This window comes from Martes martes, assembly GCF_963455335.1.
Source record: "Martes martes genome assembly, chromosome: X".
Lineage (NCBI taxonomy): Eukaryota > Metazoa > Chordata > Mammalia > Carnivora > Mustelidae > Martes > Martes martes.
Genome location: NC_137897.1, coordinates 121,923,286 through 121,951,182, shown reverse-complemented (window position 1 = coordinate 121,951,182; position 27,897 = coordinate 121,923,286). Strand labels below are relative to the sequence as shown.

General features: G+C 37.1%; 1 pseudogene across 1 annotated transcript; it reads right to left on the bottom strand.

Moving 5' to 3' along the window:
- Positions 1-9,362: 9,362 nt before the first annotated feature.
- Positions 9,363-25,152, bottom strand: LOC308337520 (dnaJ homolog subfamily B member 6-like; annotated as a pseudogene). The gene is made up of 4 exons: positions 25,031-25,152; positions 13,290-13,411; positions 9,893-10,038; positions 9,363-9,709 (listed from the first exon to the last, which is right to left on the bottom strand). The product of its transcript is annotated as a dnaJ homolog subfamily B member 6-like (transcript).
- Between the last annotated feature and the right edge of the window lie 2,745 nt (positions 25,153-27,897).

Sequence of the window (27,897 nt, the reverse complement as noted above, 5' to 3'; positions counted from 1 at the left end):
CACTCTCTACAGTCTTCCAAGCAAGATCATCTTATCTTACTTCATGATCCCTTTTTCTAGTCTTCAACTTAAATACCAGTTCAGAGAAATAGCAAAAAAAAACCTTTTCTACATACCTAAGAACTACCACCACTGTACTTTCTTAAAATATTCTTATGTTCAAATACACAGTGAATTAAAGATGGTTCTTGTCTCAACCATTAACATTTCCTGTAGGGATTTTCTCTTAGTCTGTTGATGCTAACACAGACATTGTTGCTACCAATCAAGTGACATTATGCAGTTTTTTTGTGGGGAAGGATTCAATCTTGGGTGAAAGGGTATAGTGACAATGAGTCAGGAGCTTAAAAATGGCCCACCCTGCTGCCAGCATTGCTACAGAATCTCTTGGTGGAAAGCCCAGATCTCTTCCAGTAAACTGCTCAAAATGTTTGACTCAATTTTTTATTTGGTTGCCAATTTATTAAGTGGTTAACCTTGGACTGCATCTACCCAGCATTTAATTAAATAAAGCCAGTTTGAAATACCTTTAGAAACCTTACTAATTTCAATACACCAAGCTGGCACATTCATAAGCATCTAGCAATTGGTGAAATACTAAATCATCTTCACTAAGATGCTGTTGTTGCCAGCAGAGCATTAATCAACTGAAGAGCTAATTGTTAAGCTGAAAGAGTAAAAGCAATCCATCTCTCTCTCCCCACAATTTGGGAGAAGGAGCAAAGTGAGAATTACAGCTTCATGGAATTTCAGAGCTAGAAGGGTCCTCAGAGATTATTTAATTTATCATCCTTATTGTAAAATGGGGAAAGTGAGTCAGAACAGTGAGTTAGTAGCAAAGTCAGGATTAGATCCCATGGCTCTAACGCATAAGTATTCTTCATTTCCAGAATGCTTTTATTATGGAAAATGATCCTAACTTATTACTCACCCACTCTATCCCTCCATAGAGAATACTGGGAGAAGAGTGGAATGATACTAAACAGTACCTGTGCATCTCATAGGAAATCCCTGGCCCACTTTGTTGTTTTATTCTGTATCCTATTGGTGCAGAAACTCAGGACATAAGTTTTGAAGGTCTAATTCTAAAGTCATTGCTTTCTATTAAATGAAAAGTAATCATTTTCCTCATCACCTTTATACCTCATTACCTACTATAGGTGCATCCCTGACATCTAGAGTATCAGGCCCTAGTGGTACCTATAGCCACTGGATTACAAACAATGGTTTAGACAAAAAGCATTTATCTTTGGCATTGAACTTCAGGACATGCATTTGCGGAAGCACTAAGCCTCATTAATATGCTAAGCCAAACAGAATGACAATTTCCATTCTCTGAGTCCACCAGTTGAATGCATGGCTCTGCATGTGGTAACATCAGCAGAAAAATAAAAGTCAACTCTGCGCATGCTGCTGTGAAACCAACTCACTCACAACATGCCAACAATCTATGAAAGAAAAAGAGAAAAGGAGATAAAAGAGAGAACGGAGATTGGATTCAAAGTAACCCCGGGCCAAACAACAGTAAGTATGTAAGTGATGCTCAAACTGGAGTGTTTATAAAAACCAAACGAGAAAATTACTAAAAATAGTCTGAATGTAGATAGAGGTAGCAGTCGTCTCCAGACCTGGCTATGTGTGTGGTAGTTACACAACTATACAATTATCAAAATCCATCTGACGGGTGCCTGGGTGGCTCAGTGGGTTAAGCTTCTGCCTTCAGCTCATGTCATGGTCTCAGGGTCCTGGGATCAAGCCCTGAATCTGGCTCTCTGCTCAGCAGGAAGCCTGCTTCTCCCCCTCTCTCTGCCTGCTTCTCTGCCTACTTGTGATCTCTCTCTGTGTCAAATAAATAAATAAAATCTTCGAAAAAAAATCCATCTGACTGTACATTTAAAATGGGTGGATTTTATTGTATGCAAATAATAACTTTATAAAAATGTTAAGCTATTAGGTCATTTAGTGAAGGGGAAAAGATCTTGTCCCCAAATCTATGTGGCTACAAAAGTAAACTCAATGAAATCTTATTATAACAAGCAAATGATAAAGATGTTAATATTGACTTGAGGAAACACTAGGGACAAATATATTTAAAAGAGAAGAACCAATGAGCTCCTTTCAAAATTAGATAATTTATTCTTCCAGAAGCTAACTGGAACCACAATTCGTTATTACTTTTTTTCTGTAGGTATGAGAAATGAGGCTAAAACTTAACACATTGGTCGATGACTATACAGATCACATCGAGAAGGATCTCGATCCTTCTATGTTAATTTATGTTAATTTTCTCGTTTTATGTTAATGAGCCTAGACATGCTCATTAACATAAGGCAAGTACTAAGTAGCAGATTCAATGCATATGACACAAGAAATTTCAGTCAGGTAGTTGAACAGAGCTGATATGGGGAAAGTATTAACAAACTAAAGAAATTAGCCCAGGTAAATGGCCAATTTCTTGGGGGAGTTTGTCAGCAGGAGGATGAGAACCATAAGATTGAAGTTTAAAGTTATGATAGTATTACTATAGAGGAGAGGTATATGGATATCAGAAATATTTCAATATAAAAGTACAATCATGGGTTGGGAACAAGACAGGGACTGTCAAGGGATCTGTAATTCAAGTTGATAGCTTGGTCATGTAAGAAGCTGAAATGAGGAGCTGTTAAAAGGATCTATTGAGATTTTATTTTGATCGGAAATCCCAGGACTATATGAATCCTGACCTATCCAAACTATCCCTCCTTTCAATGAAGTCCCTGAGGTAGATATGGGCACAAAGAAAACAAACGAAAATGCTTTATTGTTAGCTGAGAACTTGGAACCAAATATTAAATATTAATAAGAACTCTAGTAGACTGGTGTGAGTCACATAGAAAAACCTCTCTCTCTTTCTCCCTTCTCCCTCACTCCCTCTCTCTTTTAGCCTAAAGGCTTAAGTGGCTTCCTTCCAAGCCCAAACCAGAACCTCTGATGTTACCTTCCAATAACATGAAAGGCTGCATCTCCCAATGCCACTGAAATGGAATCAAGGAAGAAGAACATTGCTCAGTACCTAACACTATGCTGACATAGACTGTTTTCCCTAGACCCACACACTATGTTTGAAAAAAAAAAAAAAAAAGGACAGAAAGAAAAAAGCAAGCTATGGTTTCTCCTAGGAGGTACAGGCTGCCAGTCATCTTATCATTAAAAACACCTATATACCTGTCTCTTACTCTTTAACCATCTGCAATCTAAGATACTGCTAATTAAGACTTTTTTATAGCTAAATTCAAAGAACACTGTTCAGTCCTCATCTCATTTGACTTCTCCACGCAGCATTTGACTTAGTGAAACACATTCTTCCACCTTCCATGACACCACACTCTTCTTGCTTTCTTCCCACCTCTCTGAATTCCCTCTCTCAATACTATTTGGAAATTTTAACCCCTCTACCCATCCTAAATGTTGAGAGTCTCTCAAAGCTTGGGCTTTAATTCTCTTATCTTCTCATTCTACATTTCAACTTCACTTGATTTCATTTGCTCCCATGCCTTCAATTGGCAACTATATGCTGAGGACTTCCAATCTTATATCTTCAGATCAGCCTTTTTTTAAAAAAGATTTTATTTATTTATTTTACAGACAGAGATCACAAGTAGGCAGAGAGGCAGGCAGAGAGAGAGAGAGGAGGAAGCAGGCTCCCTGCTGAGCAGAGAGCCTGATGCAGGTCTCGATCCCAGGACCCCAAGATCATGACCTGAGCAGAAGGCAGAGGCTTTAACCCACTGAGCCACCCAGGTACCCTGATTAGACTTTTTATCTAAGCTCTTATCTACACACTCAATCTGTGTGAGACATCACTTAAGTATTTACTCACTGGAATTTCCTGGTTTGAACCATCATTATTACTTGCCTTGGAGTTGTTATTGGAGGGAAAGTGAGCAGTGGGTTTCCCTGCTCCCATTATTATCCCCTTGTAATCTATCTTTCATATAACAACTAGCTTTAAGGGGTGCCTGGGTGGCTCAGTGGGCTAAGCCTCTGCCTTTGGCTCAGGTTGTGATCTTGGGGTCCTGGAATTGAGCCCCACATCAGGGTCCCTGCTCAGTGGGGAGCCTGCTTCCCTTTCTCTCTCTGCCTGCCTCTCTGCCTACTTGTGATCTCTCTCTCTCTCTCTCTCTCTCTGTCAAATAGATAAATAAAATCTTTAGAAAAAAAAAAACTAGCTTCAAAATACAAAATTAGATCATTCTTGTCCACCACCTTAAACATCCCAGTGACTTCCCAATTAGCCAAGAATAAAAATTGAAGTTCTTACCATGGCCCATAGAGTTCCTGTATAATCTTTTCCTTCTCAAACTTTCCAACTTAATCCCATACAATTCTGGCCCCTTGTTCACATGGCCTTAGCTGCACCAACTTCATTTCCATTATGAATAAAAACACCCACTTCTTTTCTGCCTCAAGGTTTTCACTCATACCGTTTTCTTTGTTTGAAATACAACCTGTGTAAACTCTGTCCCCCAACTATCTGTACCTAGAACAGTGTGTGGAAAAAAGTAGCATATATCTCAGATATTTCTTTATATTAATAACAATATTTTAACCCATCTTTTTTATTCTTTTCAATTTCCTAATTTTTAATTCTACAATAATATTGTTTTGATCTTTGATTTGATTCCTGAGTTCTACCCTCTACCTTTTCATCTTATTCTGTTGTTTTTTCATTTGTCTTTCAGTCCTTATTTTATTGGATTCATGCAGTGTATTTATTAGGGTATATTCAAAACTGCTTTAACAAAGAGACCCCAAATATAGGAGCTCAAATAAGATAAAATTTTATTCTATTTCACATTATACTCCAGAGCTAAGGTGGTAAGGGGCTGGTAGGACAAATTGTGTAGTTTCAATGTCTGTGTCTAAGCAGGCTTCTCCAGTTACCATTTTCATATCTATAGCAGTAAGAAGGGGAAAGGGAAAGGGGAGCATACTCATTCCTTTTAAGAGGAGGATCTGAAAGTGAAGCGTATTACTTTTTCCCAAATCCTGTTGGCCAGAACTTAATTATATGGACACATCTAGGTGTAACAAAGGCTGAGCAATGTAATTTTCTAACTGTTCGATCATATGTCCAGGCAAAACACAGAAATTTTATTACTTGAGAAAGATAAGGAGGTGACTTTCAGTATTTGTTATATATTTTCCTCCAGATTCATTTCTCTTGACTACTTTTTCCCTAGTGTGTTTGAATATTGGCCATGGTATTTCTTTTCACCTTGTTTATATGTTAACAACGGTGATCTTACCTATTCTAGAACTCCTTTTTTGCATTAATAAAATGTTGGCAACTTAAAGTTCTTTCTACCTATATATTGTGCTCTAAGTTTGCATTTTTCAAACTTTAACTTACATAAGGGTCACTAGGAGGCCTTGTTAAAATACAAATTCCTAGGTCTTCTCTCAAGATTCTGACTCAGTAGTTCTGAGGAGGGGCCCATGAATTTTCATTTCTAAGTTTGGGGACAGCTGAATACAAATAGGAAGTTCAGTTAAGATTTGTGCACAGCCTTAGTTAGAGTACCTGGGTTCTTCTGAAATTTGTTTAATTGTTGGTATGAGACTTTATTCTACCTGATCAGGAGTATAACTCATTCCTGATTATATATTTCTAAGCCACAAATTGTTTTTATAATTTGACATGAAGTTCTGAAAAAGAGCAAGCTCTGTTTGTTTTTCCTACTTGACAAGGATTTCTACTATCAGGAATTTTCCCTTGATTTTTTTCCCCCAGGCTTCTTACTCATACCTTTCTCTCCAAGATATTACTGATTCACATTTTATCCACAGTTTCCTTATTTCATTTATAGCTATATGAAATTAACTTGTGATTATTTATTCACAATAGAATGTAGGTTTCATGAGGGTAGGGACTGTATATGCCTAACTCACCTAGAACAGTGTTTGGCACAGAATACTTACTCAATATTTTTGAATGAATGAACAGATAAATAAACAAAGAATAGCTTTGGTTAAGAAATAGCTTAACCTCTTCTAAAGAAGAGTATGCCTCAAACTACCCTTTATTTTTTCAGGGTCGTGGGGGGAAAGTTTACAAAAGAAGTAGCAGGAGAAAAGGCCAAAGTTTCTGAGTATACCTAGCTGAAAGTACACTTATCGTTTCAAACAAAAATGAGGGAGAAATAAGGAAGGAGAAGAAAAATATGTTATCTCTCCACACTCGTGAACTGCCATTTAAAACCCATCCTCTAGAAAGATGGATATCTGAACAAAGCTCACTTGTCCTCTACTAACTCTGAATTATCTGCCTCACCTGGATCAAATGGCACCTATCGCCTAGAGTCAAATGAAGTTTTTGATACTGTGATAATTATAATAAAAAGAATTGGTGCTGGGCTTTTTACACTGTGAACTAAACAAGCACCTAAGGATCAATATCAAAAAGCTCTATGGTATGGGTCTATATTGATGTATAGATGCAGGAGGCCAAATATGTGAATAATTTCAGCTCCAGAAGGAGAAAAAAACATACGGAAAGTAACCAAATTAATCAAACAATAGGGGAACAATCCCTGAAGTGAAAAAACAAAGTCTACATATGAAGTATAGTAGTTAATGCAAGCAGATAATAATAGACTATCTAGAAATGGGTAACATAAATGTTAAATAATGACTTTTGAAACAGAACTTCCATATTTCTATGTCTAGAACTAAAAGTACTACCTCATCTATGAAAAATAAGAGTTTATGAATAAAAAAGGAGTGCAACCAGAGAAGTAAACACATTCTAAAGATCTCATTAGGAAAAGTATGAATTTAGTAGAGGGAAAAAAGTGAAAGTATTCTAAATAAATAAGAAAATATTCTAAATAAAAATATTGGAGCAGAAGAAACCCTAATAGGGAAGAAATCATGTTTTCAAATAATAGTGGAGGCTTATGTGCTTGAAAGTTGAGGTAACTATTAATGAAATTATAAAGCATATTAGAGGTCACAAATTAACAAAGGAAAGACTGAATTAATATATTGATCAAATTAGCAAGCATGGGCAAAACAATGTAAAATAAATAATATGTTTATTAAATAACATGTAAGAAATTAAATAAAGTGTATCAAACATTATACAAAATGTGGATAATCTCAATTATTTCTTTAAAAGACAGAGGCCATAAAACTGAGTAAAAAAAATCATCTAAGCGTGTGTTGTTTGCAAGAAAGGAATGAAATGAAAAGAGATCAAAAAATAAGAGGCTGTGCATAGTCATTCATTCCACACATAATTTATGGAATGCTTACTATGGACAAGGCACTATTCCAATTCCTGGGGCTGCAGCACAAAATAAAACAAAATTTCTGTTTTCAGTGAGCTTACAGTTTTGTAGTAGATATAGGCAATAAATGAATAAAGATATATTAAGTGGTGGTAAGTGCTAAGAAGAAAACTAGAGAGGCATCAAGGAACAGAATAAGAGTGAGAGTGTGAGGTAAAACCTCACCGACAAGGCAATTTTCATAGAAACCTGAATGAAGAGCTCAGGCAAAACATGAAAGTACTGGATAGAAGAATATATTCCAAGCAGTGCCCACATCAAATGCAAAGGACCCGAGGCCAAAACATTCTTGGGATTTGTGAAGGACAACAAGGAAGTCAATACGGCTAGACTAGAATACAGGACCAGAACAAGGGTTAGGCCCTCATAGGACCCTAAGAATGAATGCTCCCTTAAATTTTGTGTAGTGTGTTCCTCTTTTGCCTCACTGTAGTCCTGGCCATGCTAAGGTGGAATGAGCAAGGAAAGAAAATGATCTGGGAAGCTGTTATAGATTTTGAGAAGAGTTACAACATTATCTCACTTATCATTTAACAGAACCACTCTGGTTTTTCTGAGGGGATAGAATGTAGGAAGTACAGTAACAGAAGCAAGAAAACCTGTTAGGAGGCTATGAAGGTCATATAGGTGAGAGATAATGTGAGCTTTGATGGGGTAGTGGAGTGGAGGTCATAAAAGGGGGTTAGAGAAACAAAAGACTCAAGGATGGACATAACAACTAGAATAATGGAGTAGTCACTTACGTAAATGGACAGTGGTATAGAAAAAGGTTTGGAAAGAAAGGATAGGAAGACTTTAGGAATGAAGACTTTAGGGTTTTTTGGTTTTTTGGTTTTGTTTTGGTTTTTTGCACCAAACACCTTTGCATTTTTTTAAGCAAATGACAAAGATCCAGTGTACCAGCTTCACTTTTTTAAACCTAAGTTTAATGTTACATATTTAAACAGTTTTAAAACTTACTAAATTGTCAGCCTTCACAACCGGAAAAGTATCCTCAATTTATGTTAAATGAAAAATCTATTACCATTAATGTGTTAATATCTCTCGCTATTAAATACTGACAAAAATTGAAATTCTTTTTGTGGAAGATTCATCCTACCAATGTTAACTTCACAAAAGATTGACTCTACTTACTCACATTTGAAACACGATGGAAAAGCAGGCCCATCCTGGGTTAGTGTAACACGGCCACCTTGGGTTATATTTAATAAAAAAAGCAAGGTACATACAGAGATTTACAACACTTTTAAAGACAAAAACAAAAACAAACAAACAAAAAACCCAACAAAAACAAAAAAAACAAAATCTCCCCAAACAATGGTCCTATTATGCGGCCCCAACAATAAACTCAAAGTCTATGACAAATAGGGCTCCAATGTGTATAAATACTCTAGGTTAGGTACAGTTATGATGAAAGTTGAGTTCGTTTGAAATCATCCAAAAAAAAAAAAATGTTCCTGTTAATCCTCAGTGGTGCTGGTTACAGGTAACATTTCTGTTACAAGTGTGCATTGACTTTTTTTTAAAGATTTTTATTTATTTGACAGAGAGAGATCACAAGTAGGCAGAGAGGCAGGCAGAGAGAGAGGAGGAAGCAGGCTCCCCGCTGAGCACAGAGCCCAATGCGGGGCTCGATCCCAGAACCCTGGGATCACGACCTGAGCTGAAGGCAGAGGCTTTAACCCACTGAGCCACCCAGGCGCCCCCACCCCCGCCTTTTTTTAAAAGATTTTATTTATGCATTGACTTTTTTAATTAAGTTCAATTAGCAAACATATAATACATCTTTAGTTTTTGATGTAGTGTTCAATGATTCATTAGTTACATATAACAGCCAGTGCTCTTCACCACAGGTGCCCTCCATAATACCCAACACCCATCCTCCCACCCCCTCCCTTCCATAACCCTTAGACATGTGTGCATTGAGTTTCTTGTTATCCAAGTGTAGCAGCTGCTCCTTACCATTTACCATTAAGGGCTTAGCTGTTTTCTTCAACTTCAATAATTCTCTTTGTAGTGATTTTTCTGCCATTAACCATTTAGTGATATACATTTGAAGTTGCCCATCCCACCACCACCAAATGCCGTGGAAAAGAATGAAGTGAGGTCATGACCTGGTGACCAGAAGGAAGTAAATTCTGTATCAAAAGAAGAAAACCCTCTCCAGAAGACAGAAATCCACTGAAGGCAGAGAAAAATAACCCTGGTCCCTGGCTCCTGCTTCCACCGGGGAACTCTTCGACTCCCACAAAAGTCCTCAAATGGGTCTTTGAAGAAGGCTACTGAAAAGAGACCCCTTCCACCAAAAAATTCCCTGAAGATGTCATCTAAGTTACAGAATGTGAAGCCAAGCTCAGATTGTCAAAATGAGCTCCCACCTTCACCTTTATCATTTAATCCTTCTTTTTTTAAAGATTTTATTTATTTATTTGACAAACAGAGATCACAAGTAGGCAGAGAGAGGAGGAAGCAGGCTCCCTGCTACGCAGAGAGCCTGATGCAGGGCTCAATCCCAGGACCCTAGGGTCATGACTTGAGCCAAAGGCAGAGGCTTAACCCACTGAGCCACCCAGGTGCCCCTCATTTAATCCTTCTTTGCTGTATTTGTGTTAGATGTCCCATTTTTTAGCATCTCATAACACTTCATATGCCTCAGCCACTTGTTTGAATTTTCCCTTTGCTGCTTCTTTATTCTCAGGGTTTTTATCTGTTGGAGTGACTCCAAGGACAGGCAGCCAGCAGGACTGGTGGAAGCTCCTCACACACTTTCCTTCCTCTCCTCAAGACTTTAGTTTTAAATATGTGAAACTTCAGATGTCTGTTAAACATTCAAGTGAATATGCAAGTTGACTATATACATCTGGATTTGAGAGAAGTCCAGGCTGGAGAAATAAATTTTGGAGATGTGTCAAGATAGAAATATTGTATAAAATAATAAGACTGGATAACATTACCTAAGATATGAGTATAGAAAAAAGAAAATGTCTGAGATCCAAACTCAAACCTTGATACTTGAAATTATCTTCCTACCATTAACAATGAAAAAGCTGGACAAATATATATGCAATGACAGTTTTCAGACTTTGGAAAACAAAAGCAAAGGATTGTGATCTCTAAAACAAGGAAAACAAATAAAGTGGGCATTATTAATTATTATTATTATTAATTATTTTGTGCTTGGAGACACCTTCTGGACATTAGTGCTGGGAGAATACCAAACAGAACACATCAGTCTGAGTCGACAGGACAGAGAATTGAGTTTGAGGATGATTGGGAGGTGCTAGACCTTTGGGGATTGAAAACTGAGGAGGGGAGAATTAGTCAGGAAAATCCCCCCAGAAATGTACCTAGGGGCCTTCATAAGTCTTTGGTTAAACATCAATCCACGCATGTATATGATGAAACCCCAACACATATCTCAAATAACAACTACCCAGAGCTCACACAGAACTGAGAGCTATGTGAGTTCTGACCAACCAGAGTAAAAATACCTCTGATAAATGTTGGACATTTGGTAGAAACCCCTAAAAAGAGTCATACCTTACTAAATTAGCCATAAAGAAAAGGCTATATAGACTTTCTCTAGCAGAATGTAAAAAAATAAATCTCAAGAAATCACCTTGATACAAGTTTATCAAATTTTAACACTCTTTAAAAAAGACAACAAAGTCCATTGTTCAAAAATGTTAATTCTCATAGTCTAATAACCAATGAAAAATTATCAGGCATGCAAATGTTACTCCCACCAGGAGGAAAATTGTAGAATAGAAATAATCACAGAAATGTTAGAGATAATGTAATCAGTAGCCAAATACCTTAAACAAGTATGATAAATATTGTAATATGCTCACTAATTTAAAGAAAAACATGCATACATGGAGCCTGAGTGGCTCAGTTGGTTAAGTGTCTGCCTTCGGCTCCAGTCATGATCCTTCTGCCCCTCCTCCCTTTCGTTCTCTAAATCTGTTTCTTTCTTTCTCTCTCTCTCAAATAAATAAAAATCTAAAAAAAAAAAGAAAAACATAGATGAAAATCAAATATATTATGTCAAGTTAAAGAAGCCAGACTTAAAATTCTACATGCGGTATGATTCTGTTTATAAGACATTCATGAAACTCTTAACTATAGAGACAGAAATCAAACCAGTGGTTGCCAGAGTCTGGGGTTGCAGACCAGAGTTATCTACAAAGGATTTGCATGAAGGAATTTTAGGGGTATCCTGATTATGGTGGTGGTTATGCAGTTCAGTATCCTGATTATGTGGTGGTTATACAGTTTGGTGCATTTGTCAAAACTCAAAGAATTGTACATCAAAAAGTCTAAATTGTAGCTTTATAGATTAAAAATAAATTTTGACTGTTTAGAAATAATAATAATGTATTTTGGAATTATAGTCTATGAAAACAATAATGTTAATTTTAGAGGAGGATGATGGAAGTTTGTTGCTGTAAAGTTCCTACCCTGAACCTGAAAGTGTAATGTATTTGAAGGCAGACTGATAAGTCAAAGATGTATATTGTCAACCTTAGGGTAAATGGTTAAAAAAAATTAAGCTAATAAACCAATGAAGGAAATAAACTGCAAAACAATTTTAAAAAACCCTCTCAACACAAAAGAAGGGGGAAAAAGACAAAAAAAGATAAATAATTGATAGAACAAATTGAAAACAAAGAGTGAAAAAGTAGAATTACATCAACCACGTTATTATATTACATGCAAATGTCCTGAAAATTATAATTTAAAAAATTGTTACAGTAAAATACCATTATATATGCCTATATGAGAAACTATATGAGCCTACAAGAAAACAACCTTAAATATAAAGCCATAGGTTAAAAGAATGGAGAAAAATATGCCATGCAAATATTATACAAAAGAAAGACTGAGTAGCTATATTAATATCAGATGAAGTAGACTTCAAAATGAGATAAAATATCTGGGATGAGTAGGATACCACATAATGATAAAGGAGTAAATTCTGCAAGAAAACATAACAATCTTAACTGTGTATATACCTAAAAACAGACATTGAATATACATAAAGCAAACTCTGACATAAATGAGAGAAGAAATAGATAAAGTACAATTAGAATTGGAAATGTCGACATACTTCTTTCAGTAATTGATAAAACAAGCTGACAGAAAATCAGTAAAGATAAAGAAGACCTGAACACAACTAAACACTAATAATGGTTCAATTAACATTTATAAAACACTTCATCCCCAAAGAGCAAAATACATATTATTTTCAACTACACATGAAGCATTCACCACAAAGGACCATATGATGTGCCACAATAAAAGTCTCAATAAATTAAAAGAAATAAAGAAATTGAAAACAGAGATTGTTCACTGACCAAAACATTAAATTACCAAAAAAAAAAAAAGTTAAACAATACCACTGTGTGTTGTATATAAGTGATGAATCACTGAATTCTACTCCTGAAACCAATATTGCCCTATGTGTTGACTAACTAGAATTTAAATAAAAATTTGAAGAAAAAAAAATACCTAGAAAGTCCTTAACTACTTGAATATGAAGAAACATCCTTCTAAATAACCCATGAGTCAAAGAAGAAATTGGAAATATTTACAACTTAGTGATAACCAAAATGCAACACATCAAAATGTGTAGGTCTACAGATACAGGAATATCTATATGGAAATTTATAGCTTCCGATGATTATATTAAAAAAGAATAAAGATTTTTAAAAAATCAGTGATCTATGGCAGGACTTCCAGAAATTCTGGGTGAGGACCTTGACAAGTCCTCTTCACAAAAAAACAAACAAACAATAAAACTAGACAAAACTTTCAAAAACTATGATTACAGAAATCTGTAAACTAGCCAAATGCATAAAACAAATTGAGAAGAGTCTATTCAAGAAGAATCACTAAACCTCAATAAGAATAATGAAAGTTTGTGGCACTTTAGTCTGGAATGGCTCCTTTACCCACCTCCAGCTCCATGCCATGGTAATTCTCCAGAGATGAGGTAAATTATAAGGAACAGCAACTTCACTGCTGGAAGAAGTGGTCCTAAGTTAGAGATGGGCATGGAAAAAGCCACTACTATATTGCTGAAAACAAGAACAACCTCAATGACAAACTAACAGGAAAGGCCAGCATAGCCGCTAACTTGAGGTCTTGATACTGATTGTGGCAAGCAACAGACAAGCAAATCAACCAGAAAATTAATGTGATTTTTTTGGATATGACATCAAAAGCACAGGCGACATAAACAAAAAGAGACAAGTGGGATTGCATCAAACCAAAAATCTGCACAGTAAAGGAAACCATCAACAGAGTGAAAAACAGCCTATGGAAGGGAGAAAGTATTTGCAAACTATTCATTTGTTAAGCAGTTAAAATCCAAAATACACAAGAAGCTCACTACTCAATAGCAAAAAAAAACAAAAACAAAAACAAAAACAAACCAAACCAAACCTCAAATAACCCAATTAAGAAATGGGCAGAAGACCTAAATAGACATTTCTCCAAAGAAAACATATAAAAAGGTCCAAAAGGTATATGAAAAAGTAGTTAACATCACTAATCATCAGGAAAATGCAAATCAAAACTACAATAAAGTATAACCTCACACCTGCTAGGATGTCTATTAGCAAAATCAAGAAAGATAATAAAGGTTGATCAGCTATGCAGAATTGGGAACCTTTGTATGTTGGTGGAAATGTAAATTGGTAGAGCCATTATGGAAACATTATGAAGGGTACTCAAAAAAATTAAAAATGGAACTACCATATGATCCAGGAATCTCATTTCTGGGTCCATACCTGAAGGAAATGAAATCAGTATCTCAAAGAGATATTTGCACCCCCATGTTTATTGCAGTATTATTCATATAGTAGCCAAGATATGGAAACAACTTAAGTGTTCATTGGTGGACTAATAGATAATGAAAATTTATATCTATATCTGTATCTATCCATCTATATATGAATATTAGTCACCCTTAGTCATCCTTAAAAAAGAAATTTTGCCATTTGTGACAACATTGATGAATCTGGAGGTCTTTATGCTAAGTAAAATAAGCCAGACACAGAAAGACAAACATTGCCTGATCTCATAGGTAGAATATAAAAAAGTCAAACTCGTATAAATGGGTAGTAGAATGGTAATTACCAGGTGCTGGTAGGTGGGGGAAATGGGGAGTTTGATGGGTACAAAATTTCAGTTATGTGGTATGAATAAGTTCTAGAGATCTAATGTATAGCACTGTGAGTAAGTTAATACGATATTGTATACTTGAAATTGCTGAGACTAGATCTCAAGGGCTCCCACAGCACACGTGCGCGCACGCGCACACACACACACACACACACACACACACATAAATAGTGTGAGTTCACCAGTCAGAGTGGCTAAAATTAACAAGTCAGGAAATGACAGATGTTGGTGAGGATGTGGAAAAATGGGAACCCTCCTGCACTGTTGGTGGGAATGCAAACTGGTGCAGTTACTCTGGAAACCAGTATGAAGGTTCTGCAAAAAGTTAAAAATAGAACTACCCTATGACCCAGTGATCACACTACTAGATATTTACCCAAAGGATACAAACATAGTGATTTGAAGAGGCACGTGCTCCCCAGGGTATAGCAGCAATATCCACAATAGCCAAACTATGGAAAGAGCCCAGATACCCACCGGCAGATGAATGGATAAAGAATATGTGGTATATTTATAGAATGGAATATTACTCAGCCATGAAAAAGAATGAAATCTTGCCATTTGCAATAATGTAGATGGAACCAGAGGATATTATGCTAAGCAAAATAAGTGAGCCAGAGAAAGACAAATATATAGTTTCACTCATATGTGGAATTTAAGAAACAAAAGAGATGAACATAGGGGAAGGGGAGGAAAAGTAAGATGAAAACAGAGAAGGAGACACACCATGAGAGACTCTTAACTCTAGGAAACAAACTGAGGGTTACTGGAGGAGAGATGAGTGGGGGGATGGGGTAACTCAGTAATGGGCATTGAGGAGGGCACTTGATGTAACGAGCACTGGATGTTATATGCAACTGATGAATCACTAAATTACCTCTGATTACATGTTATTTAAATTGAATTTAAATAAAAAACAAAAACTAGGTGAAGTGATGGATAGGTTAATTAGCTTGACTGTGGTACTAGTCTCACAATATGTGCATATATCAAAACATTACATTGTCTACATTCAATTATGCAATTTTTATTTTATCAATTGTACCTCAATAAATCTAGAAAAAAATCTTGTGAACTGTATTGCCTTATACAAATCAATTAACTTTCCAAAGTTTCAGTTTCCATATCTGTTGTCAATATTGATAAAAAAAATCTATATCATAAAGTTGCTATGAAGATTAAATTTTGCACTTGAAACATAAATGATTCTCAACAATTGGTATCTATTATTTTTATATTGTAGTTGTTTCCAAACATACATTTATAGAAATACCTTAAAGAGGCCTGGTAAACCTGCCTTCGTTAATCATTGGAACTCCTACCAGTAGAAATCTCTTTCTTTTCTCTAATTATGAAAGCCATCACTTCAAAGGAAAAATTCTATTAGAGTTCTGCATTCCTCTGGTGTATACTTTCTGCCAGAGAGAGATCATACACCCATACAATTTCGAATTCATTGTGAATGAAGTGAAGTCATATAGAGAAGAATAAACAGCGACCACTAGAGAGTGTTGAAGGGGAAGCAGTGTAATTTCAGAGTGTTAGTTCCAGAAGTGGAGAAATAAAATAGAGGTTCCAAGGGGCAAGGGAAGAGTTTTGGGAGAGAACACAGTAGAATAATACGCAAAGCAATGTGTAGCACACAGGCACATTTGTCCATATTTCTTGATGTCAATAAAGATTGCCTCTATGATTTCACTCATATGTGAAGTTTAAGAAACAAAATAAATGATCATGGGGGAAAAAAGAGAGACGCCAACCAAGAAACAGACTTAAATATAGAGAACACACTGTTGGTTTCCAGAAGGGAGATGGGTAGGGAGATGGGTGAAATAGGTGATGGATATTAAGGAGGGCACCTGTGATGAGCAGTGAGTGTTTTACGGAATTGTTGAATCACTACAATGTACACCAGAATTTAATATTACACTGTACGTTAACCAACTGAAATGAAAATAAAAACTTAAAATAAGAATGTGCAGTATTTCTGAAAATGTATGCAAAGATAGAGACTGAAAAAGATGAACCAATAGAATATCCAAATAAAGAGTATTTATAGGGTCATATTTGCTCTTTACTTCAGTCAGAATGTGGTTGCTGTGATTATGCTCAAGCCAACAGAGTCTGGGGTTTTATTCTCTGGAGATGTTTCTGAATTGCAGCATACAAGGCACATACCCTCACCCTCACCAAACCTAGCTCTAAACCTAATCCTAATCCAAACCCTAACCATAACCATAACCACTAGCCCCTAACCCCTAAACCTAGCCCTACTATAACTTTAACCCTAAACTTATCTCTCTGCAGAGTCTCTCAACTACAGGATAATAAGCACATATCATCACCCTGGCCCCAAACCTAACCCTAACCTGTATTCTAGCCCCAAACCAAACTCTAATCTTGAATCCAAGAGGGGAAAAAAAAAAAAAAAGATTTGGCACATATGCAAAGGAATACTACTCAGCCATAAAAAGAAATGAAATCTTGCCACGTGCAATGACATGGATGGTGCTAGAAAGCATAATTCTAAATGAAAACCTAATCCTAACCCTAACTCGAATCCTAAATTTATCTCTCTGGAGCGGTGTCTGAACTGCAGGATAATAGGCATATAGCCTCACAGTGGCCAAAACCATAACCCAAACCATTATTCTGGCCCTAAACTGAACCCTAATCCTAAATTTGAGGGAAAAAAATTGGTATGTATGTATGTATGTATGTACATACAATGGAATATTACTCAGCCACAACAAAAGAATGAAATCTTGCCATTTGCAATGACATGGATGGAGCTAGAGAGTATTATTCTAAGTTAAATAAGTCAGTCAGAGAAAGACAAATACCATATGATTTCACTCACATGTGGAATTTAAAAAACGAAACCCATGAACAAATAGAAGAAAATAAAAGGAACAGAGAGGCCAACCAAGAAACAGACTCTTAACCTTAGAGAACACATTGATGGTTACCAAAGGGAGGTGGCAGGTGATGAGTTACACAGGTGATGGGGACTAAGGAGGGCACTTGTTGTGGTGAGTACCGGGTGTTGTATGGAAGTGTTCAATCACTAAGTTGTCCGCCAGAAACGAATATTACACTATATGTTAACTAACTGGAATTCAAATAAAAACTTTAAGAACTAAAAAATAACCATATAAAAATTTAAAAAAAAGAAAGACTGCTCCAGCTTAACTCCCATGATATCTGTTTATTTATTCGTTCAACAATAAAATATAATAATGAGGTAGAAAGATATCCTATGTGGGGAAAATGAAGCAAAATGAGGATAGAATGGTGAGCAATGCTGACTTAGGATGGTCAGGGAAGGCCTCCTTGAGGAATTGAGTTTTGAGTGGACTCCTGATTTAAGTGAGGGACTGGACCATATAGATACCAGGAGAAAAGCGTGTATGTAGGGCTTTATAACCATGATGGAAATTATGAATCTGATTGTAAGCGAATGGGAAGATCATTGAAGGATTTTATGCAGGAGAAAGACAAGATCCAGGCTTCAGTTTTAGAACAATCACTCTGGTTTCTCTATGGAGATTAGACTCTGGCGGAGGGGTCAAGAGTAGAATCAAGGAGCTCCTGCAGTTATCAATGGAGGAGATAAGGGTGGATGAAACCAGGTAGTCACAGTGATAATGGAGAGAAGTATTTTGTTTTGGGGGTAGAGCTAACGGGATTTGTTGGCCAACTGATATGAGAAAAAGGTAGGAGTCAAAGATACCTCAAAATGGTTTGCTTGATTCATTGGAAGAATGGAGTCATAATTTCCTGAGATGGGGGAAACAGAGAGGAGCAATTTTCCAGAGTATAGAAATCATTTATCACTGAAATATGTTGTTTTATATTACTATTAAACTTTTAAGTGGAGATTTTAAGAAAACAGTCTGGAATTCAGAGGAGAGGTTGGGGCTAGAGATACACATTTGGGAGTTGTGAGTATATAAAAATGGTGCTTAAATGCAGGATACTTGATGAGATCATCAAGAAAGTGAGTATAGATAGAGAAAAGAAGAAGATTAAGAACTGAAATTTTTGGCACTCTAATATTTATCGTTTAGAGAGATGAAGAAGAACCATAAAAGGACTTGGAAAAAGAGAGATCACTGAGGCAGGAAGAGGACTAGGAGAGTGTCATGTGCGGGATGGCAAGTAAAGAATATATTTCAGAAAGGAGGGTGTGTTGAAAATCTTTAATGCCCCACATCACATGCTCCTGGACCACGTCTTTTTCTGGACATTGCTGTAGCAGCTGTATGCAGGGGCAATTTGATGCTACCTCATTCAGCTGTTTCTTAAACTATTTCTTCCTGCCTTGGGGCTTCTGTGCTATCACCAGGTAGAACACCTGCAGGAGCCTGCTCAGTGATTCTATTTCATGAACAAACCTGCAAGTGCCAGTGAGTTAATACTCTCTCAGATTACCTTTGGTCAATGGAAGATAAAATATGATGGATAAACACCCATCTCTTTTATGTCTGATGGAAAATTCTAAAGCATATCTATACAGTTTCAAAGGCAGTCCTCAGTGGGAATAATCCACAGTTGCCTACATTAGTAAACAAATTAATAACATATCTTTGAATTGATGGTACCTCCTTTCCTGATTCATTCTTCTCAGTCGCCTTTCCTGTTTCCTGAGTCAGCTCCTCAAATAAACTAACTGCATGCAAGTTCTTATCTCAGGCTCTGCTAGGCTTTTTGGGGAATGTAAGTTAGGATAGAGGGCATGATCAGCTGGGACAAGAGCTACTGACAAGTTAAGTAAGATGAAGACTGAGAATTTACCATTGGATTTAGGAAGGTAGAATCATTCGTGACATCAACAAAAGCCATTTCAGTGGAGGGCTGGTTCAAAAAGGCTGGCTGGAGAAGTTTCAGGAGAGAATGTCTCTATTTTCTCAATGATACGTGCCTAGGTCTTAGAGTGGAGGTATGAAGGAGATAGTGGTATTGGATGTGTGATGAGAGAAATATGAGATAGCCTTTTTGAAATTTGGAAAAGAAACTGAAGAGAGAAATAAAGTAGAAATGTCTGGTGGTACTGAGGGCTCATTTCAAGTTTATGGTTGTGTATTTTTCTCCAAACACATTCCTCTGTTTAGATGAAAATGTGGGACAAGTGGTTTTATTGAACTTAGGTTTAGATTTTTTTTTTAAAGTAAGTGTGCTAGGGAGAAAAAAGGTCAAAGGTGTCATGATGGACCAGGGAATGCAAGCTGGGTAAGAAAGGCTCTAAAAATGGGGAGGGGGAGAGGTCAATTTTGGATGGTGTTTGAGGATAATAGGAGCAATGGGCCAACACTGAAATTACCCAGAACTCTTTTCTTTTCTTTTCTTTTCTTTTTTAATATTTTATTTATTTATTTGACAGTCAGAGATCACAAGTAGGCAGAGAGGCAGACAGAGAGAGAGGAGGAAGCAGGCTCCCCGCGGAGCAGAGAGCCCGATGCGGGGCTCGATCCCAGGACCCTGGGATCATGACCCGAGCCGAAGGCAGAGGCCCCAACCCACTGAGCCACCCAGGCGCCCCCAGAACTCTTTTCATACAATGATTTTATCAGAGTTTTAGCTAATTAAGCATACTATTACATATTACATCCAAGTTATGTCTGGATAAATTCTCAGAATATAAGAGGACACTATTAAATATTCTGGGAAACAGGTATCAACTGAGACTGTCCCAGGCAAATGGGAACATCCTATGACTTTACTCATATAGCCATTTTTATTTATACAAAAAAGCAGTCGATTATAGTAGTTAAGAGCACAAAATATTTAGAATCATGGTTTCTAGGTTCAAAACCAGGCACAGAAAGCCTAAGTAACCTACCAAAGGTGCCTAACACATAGTGGAGTGACCTATAATTCTTTGGATGAAATTCATCAAAGTTGGCTTCTCTCATCTCATACTGTCCTGTATATTATTACATTTCTCTTCTGATTCTAAATTCGATGTTGCTTCTGTACTTTAGCTTATGCTCTAGTTCTTTATGGAGTAATTACCCTTTATTCATTCTCCTCAAGTCCAATCTCCATTCTGTTTATTTCAAGTTCTCTCGAAAGAGATTTCCATGTTCCTACTATTAATGCACAACCAAATTTGACCATTACTTTAGAACTAGAGACAGTCTGATTTCTCATTCTGTCCATATGCTATTTTACGCAGCTCATTCTAGGTTCTTGTGTTAATTGTTGTTAGGCAAAGTACAAGCACTTCATCAGCAGTGTAACTATTAGCAAGGAGCTTTCTACATTATATTTGCTAGGATATCATAGACCCCTGAAACATGGCTTCTAACAACCCACATTTTCCTAAGCATAAGTCACCATGTCTTAAGACCTGAGGCAGGTCTTGATTATAAGCACCCATCACTATACTTTTAGGCCTCTTGATTCTTCAAATTCCTTGTGTCTCCACCTCCCCCCTAAAAAGGAGGTATTTCAAGATGAAATGATGATATATATACTAAGTAGATTTTTTAAAAGATTTTAAAATTATATTTGAAAGAGAGAGAGAACAGAGGGAGAGAGAGAAGCAGGCTCCCTGCCTAGCAGGAATCCTGATGTGGGACTTGATCCCAGCACCCTGAATTCACGACCAGAGCAGAAGACAGACGTTTAACCAACTGAGCCACCCACGCGTCCCTACTAAGTAGATTTTAAAAACTAGTTTGTAATGTGACATATAGAAATACCTACTTTAATCATGGCTTCTTTTTAATTTATTAGTATGGCTGAAATAAAAGGATAAAGGAGTGCTTTGTTAAATAAATATATTTTTGTATTAAAAATAACTTTCAAATAAATAGTTAAAAATCATTGGCAAAAATGAATGATGAATTAGGAATGTGCATTATACTTTCAAAATAAGGAAGACACAAGAGGTCCATTTTATAAATGGTACAGAATTCCATTTTTACCAAATAAACAAGTAGCCAGATGTATGACTCCTAGGGGAATAGAAGGGGCCTCTTCTGGAAATTCCTAATACCTGGGGTGGATAAGACAGGAATGGGTCTAGAACTCTGTGCTGGGGCCCTGGAATTCAGAAAATGTGTTCCTTGTGGTTAATTCTCTGTCAATCTGGGGATACTAGACCTCCAAATAATCTGCTTCCTCAGATCAGCCAAATCAGAAAACGTCTTCCCTCCTGTCTTGCTTCTTTAGCAGTAGCTCCTCCTAACAGGAAGCCCTCCCCTTGTTTTTCCATGCATCCGTCTGCCTTTCAGAAGAGACAGGTTTTTGTGTTGTTGTTGTTTTTAATCCCTTCCCTCCAACCCCTAATTGTCCTCAGGAATAGAAACCCTGGGCTAGTTCAGTCCTAAGGCCATGTTGTAGTAGACTGACTATAAGAAGTCCAGATATCTCACTACTTTTATATTTTTTTAAAATTCCAATTGCAGTAAGGGAAAGAGAAAGAAAAGAATGAACTCTCTCATCAACTCTGAATTTCTTGTCACTGACACCAGGTTAAGTTTAAAGGTACACACAACTCACACAAGGGGTCCTTCTTGATATATGTTATTAGGTAGGTACAATCCACAATACCCAAACAACTGACTGATTAAAATAGGAAACAACTTATTTTATAAACTCAGCTTCACATATGTGTTGTATATTAATTCCCTCAAGTATAACATCCTTCCATATTTGCACAGAATCTTGTATATTAGAAATTTGTGTTTAATGACTCTCACAAAATCTCTAGGATTTATTATCTTCATTTTCCAAATGAGGAAAGCAAAGGTCCAGAAAGCACAAGATAGAAAGAGAAGCAGTGTAGTATGAAGATAAGGCCTCTGGCCTGAGAGTCAGCAGACTTGGGTTTTCATAACTCCTAACTTTCTTTCTAACTCACTGTGTGGTTATGATTAAGTCACTTCCCCTCTCTGAGTTTCAGTATCTGCATTTGTAGAATGAAGTGATTAGGCTTTCTCAACACTGTTTGCATATTATAATCACCCAGGAGCTTTAAAAAAAATCCTTTCTTCAGCTCTACCTGCACAGATTTTTATTTAATTGGTCTCAGGGTACTATGATTTCCACAATACCATATTGACTTAGAAGCAGCCAATCTAGGGAAAGCCACAAATCCAGTCTAGTATTTCTGAAGGAAAGAAACCTCCTCATTTAGTGTAAGATCCAGGTACTCTGGTACAAGTCCTAGAAGGGAGTTTGAAAGGCTGAGAGTGTTAATGGGCATACTCTTAACTTAGAACCTCTAGGGGAGAGCTCAAGCTCCACCCACATCTCTCTCTCTCTCTCTGTCTCTCTCTCTCTCTGTCTCTCTCTCTCTCTCACACACACACACACACACACACACACACATACATGCACAGACACAGAAAATCATTCCAGCAGATGTGCTATAGGAGCTTGAAAAAGAAAGAAGAGTGATGATAAATAAAAGTCAAGGACAAAAAGGAGTTCAAGAGACTGATGAAATGGAGTTTTAGGTGAGAGAAACAAACTGATTATAGAGCTTTTTTATCTTTCAGATGGCTCGTTTTCTCAATCTTTAAAAAAAATTTCTCAACCCATGTTTAGTATTACTCCTCACTACAGTTTCTTTCTTTACTTTAATATAGCTCATGTATTAATATAGCTGGAGACTTCTACTCGGAAGGCCTTCACTCCCATTGGGAAGTGTCCCTTTCTTAGAGTAAAATTGTTACCAACTAATCTCTGATATTATAAAAATTAGTATTCTTTTCCTTGTATTTCCTTTTTAGTTTTTTGTTTGCTTATTCTGTTTTGTTTTTGTCATCAGAGTGGTAAGAATTTAAAGGTAAGATTAAAGTGTGGACCTAAGAGAAGAGGGCCAATTGAGTCATTCAGTGTCCCTTTAGTTTAAGCGTTAGAACATATGTTCAAAATGAACCTTCAGAATGCTTGTATAGTTCACGTCATCTTGTCACAGTAGGAAAACATACGGGTGACTTGAGGTTAAATCCCTATATTAATAAACCTAGGGTGTTTGCCTAAGTGACTGTCTCTGTTTTCTTTCCTTAGTAACCTGCAACAGCAGTGTTTGTTAGTTCCTAAAGGACTTGGGGGCTTCCAGATCCTTATCATCTGTGGCTTTTACCATCGGAGACAGGACAATTATATGGTACAGTCAAAAGAATCGCCTGGATAGTTGGAGAATGACAACTTGTGGGTCAAGATTACTACTTTTCTAGGAGACTGGCCAGTAAATACATTTGGGAGCAACATACATAACTTTGATTGTGATGATATCAAGATCTCTAAACAATGAGTGGTGTCATTCCCAAGATGCTTTTCCTTGAGGGCCAAGTGTCTTGTCATTCTGGCCTTTGAAAGCAGCAACGCTGGTAGAGTGTTGATCAATTTGAGGGTCAAGATAAGGATGTGGGCCTAGATTAGGATAAAGGGACAAAGGATTTTAGTCTTATCAAACCTTAGGCCAGAGGTTCAAAAGGGTACTAATGACCACATGCTAAATCATCAGAGTAAAAGGCTCACTGAGGACTTAGAGGTTGGGAATTTTAGCTACTTTTATAACTAATAAAATGCCTAGTGGATAAATACAAAGTTTTTTATCTGAGCAACTGTAAGTTTAGAATTGGCATTTAAAAAGATAGGAAATGCTGCAAAAGTCAGGTTTGAGGAGAGAAAGATTAAGAGCTTCATTTGAACATGCTGTGTTCGAAATTTCTACTAGATATCAGAGTAGAGATGTGAAATAGGCAGTTGGATATATGAGTGGGAAGTTCAAGAAAGTAGTCCAGGCTGGAGATGATAGAATTTTGAAAGTCATCATGTAAATGGTACCCAGAGAGCATATTTCGAAGACCAATCGCTGGGTTACTTGAATATGAAGAGGTGAAGAAAGTGAGGGAGTCCAGCAGAGAATACAGAGGAGGAGCAGTGAAGTAGGAGGAAAACCAGAAAAATGTGGTATCCTGAAAGCCAGGTGATAAAACGAGCAACTCTGTCAAGTGGTGCTAGTAACTCAGGTAAAGTAGAGTTTTGCTGTATTGTTTGTAGTGTGATAGCATGATTCCATTATTTACCTGGAAGACTTCTTCAGAATTTTCCTATGCTTATCCTTTCTTACATGAAAAAAAGCAAAAATTAAATCAGTGCAATGCATTCAGTGCTTTTATGACATTGTCCATAGATATGAAACCATACCAATGGGATGTTTTTATTAACTAGATGCTTTGACTTCATGTAAGAATGGTCTATAGGGCACAAGGAACTATTGTTCATAAGAATAAATGATAGTGTAGCACTTAAAATGTGTCTATGTGATATCATCATAATTAGTGGCTGAAATTATACTGAACAACGGTCATCAGTGGATTGCTTACATTGGAATCAGAAGAATGCACTCAGTATAATCAATGAATTTAAATGTTAACAGTTTCAACTAATCTCAAACTCTAAAAATAGTTTTAGTTCTACTTTCTGCAGAAACAAATCAAATAGTTTTCTTGGCCCTATAAGAAAAGGTCACGCTCAAAAACTCTTACCTTCTCCTGCACAAGTGAAAATATTTCTCTAGTAGTTTGGCACTGTAAACTGTCTGAGAAGTGGCAACTGGCTGCAAACATGTTTTCGAAGGGAGTAGTGGAGAAGTTTCTAATGCCGCCATCTTGGGAGACAAGACAGCTAATATACGATATCTGTAACTATTGCTTCACTGCTAACGTAGGAGCCCATTTGTCTCAACTCTTAGGCTGCAGAGGAACTGGTGTTGGGTCAAGGACTATTCACTGTTTGAGGCTTGTTTTATACCAGAAGGTTATACATTATGTTCCAGACTTCTATAGCTAACTTTGGAGCCTGGACTTTGGACTCAGACAGTCTAGGTTCAAATACTAGCTCCTTCACCGACAAGCTTTGTTACTGTCGGCAAGTCAATTAACCTCCCTGTGCTTCCGTTTTCTCACATGTAACATGGCAGTTGTAATTATACATCTTATATACATCTTAAAGTTATTATTATATATATATATTATGTATTATATATAATATTACGTATTATATACATCTTAAAGTTCCTGTGAGAATGAAATGAGCTCATATAGGCAATGTGTTTATAATAATGCTTAGCACATAGTAAGCACTATGGAAATGTTCACTATATTTATTATACCCATCGTGATGAGGGAAGATGGGCTGGAATCAAAGGAAAACTCTTGACTAAGCCATGTGAAATAAATATATCAAGGAACAAATATGTGGAAAGTAGTAGAATTAGGGGGTAACAGATGACTTAACTGCAAAAAAATGCTAAGCAGGAAACATCCTGTAAATATTCCTGCTTATACAGTACCTGACACAAGGTAGAAAAATAATGAAAACAGACACTTTCTGCAGGATTTAGACTTCTTTTATATATATTTTAAATATACATGTGCAATACATTAAAATATATAGAGATGTGTGAATATATATATTTACACACACACACACACACACACACACACACATATATATATATATACACACACATACATATATGTGTATACATATATATACATATAAAATTTCACAGAAGGGTACATATGCACACTCACACGTCTGTACACATACCCCAAAAGGACCCATCTATACGTAAACCAGATGCAGCCCGTATCAGGCCAACTTGGACACAAGGGAGAGCCCTGACTCAGCAGCAGATTGCACGTTGCAACTGCATTTGAGTAACCCTTCAGTTTCTTCTACCAAGTGTAAGGCCATTTAGAAATACACTGAGAAGAGCTCTTCTGGGTGTGTGGCAGAGCCCAGGGCCCCTCTGGCAGTGCACAGTTTGCCTGAGTAAGGACTGCAGGATTGGGATATCAAGGAGCTATGAAGGAGGAGGGACTTGTGTTGTTTTGGGCCCCGAAACTAATAAGCAAACATCCATAGAATAACTTTAGCTCCAGGAACAATGCACTAGTGTCATAGAACCCTTATATATCTCAGCTCTAAGCAAATTTCAGGCATAAGCGGGGAGAAGGGTGTGTTGCTACTCATCACCATCCAGCTGGATCCAGCCAGAGAACTGGGCACAGCTCTTAGGAGTCGATAAGTCAAAGTTCAATCGGGCAGACTCGTTAAGATTTTAAAAAGTTACTTAAAATGGAAGGATCTGAAAGCAACTTAAGAGGTTACAGGTATTGGTTTGGGTTTATAATGTTCCAAGAAGCCAAACCTTATATATGGCACCATTTGCAGCAATATCATTAACATTATTAATAATCATCATAACATATTTATATATACAAAAATAGAGCAAAGCAATTCTAGAAGAGGAGGCGAAAGTGAACGCATGGGGCTGTGTCAGTACACTTCAGGAAGATTCAGAACCAACACAAAGTGAGTGGCACATATTTCTAGAGCATATACCCAACAAAGGGATGTGGATGTTCCCTTCTTCCCCCTGTGTATGACTATACATTTCTCCCACCTCGCCGCTCTGCAGAACACATCCATGCACACTTTAAAAGAGATGATCTATAAAGTTAGAGTCTGGAAGTCTTAAAGTAAGTTGGAGCACCTTGATTTCAAGCGAGTGCCCTCAATCTCTGAATTCCTTGGTGAATTTTGGATTCACTTACAGAGGGAAACTGGATCTAATTCTCGTGTCTTTGGGAGCCTGCCATCCCCAGTGCAGCCTTTTCCCATCGAAGTGGATTCCCAGCACAGGCTCTTGGTACATTTTTGAAAGAAAAGTCAGTTCTCTGCTTTATATGTCATTCATCTCAGTTTTCCAGCTGCTGAAAGTTCGGTTCTCAGGCAATTGCCATTGCAGACAAAGCCAGGAGCGAGCACGACAGGTGCAGCAAAAAGTAGGCGAAGATACAGCTTGGTCAGGGATTCCTTGTTTTGGTTTTTGTTTTGTTTTCCACGCTTGAGCTTCTACAGGTGACAGAGTCAAAGGTGATGTCCACTGGCGGCAGCCTCAACACCTGATAGTTAATTAGCCACCCGCCACGCACTGCATAAAGACCATCACACTAACTTGGCGTGGTTCCAGAAAAATTGAACGACGATGGCTTTCTGTCACTGTTGATAGAGTCCTAAGAGAAAAGTCCCATGACCTCATGTGATGTAGACTACAGAATATCGAACTAGGAGTCAGAAGACTTTTTTTCCAGTCTCAACCCTGCTATGAACTCAGTGTGTGGCCTTGGGAAAAATCCCTTCCTGTCTCCAGGCCTCAGTTTTCCCGTCTGCAACATAAGGGCATTGAACTAGATTAACAGTTAAGATTCCTTCCAGCTCTAAAGTTTTATGACTTTTTATGTCCATAATTACGGCCTGAGCCATGCAGTCTCAGGGCAGTTAGCTTCTAAGAGAGAACGGACCTCTGTAATCTCCCTTGCTTTGTTCCTTTAGCTATAAAGCA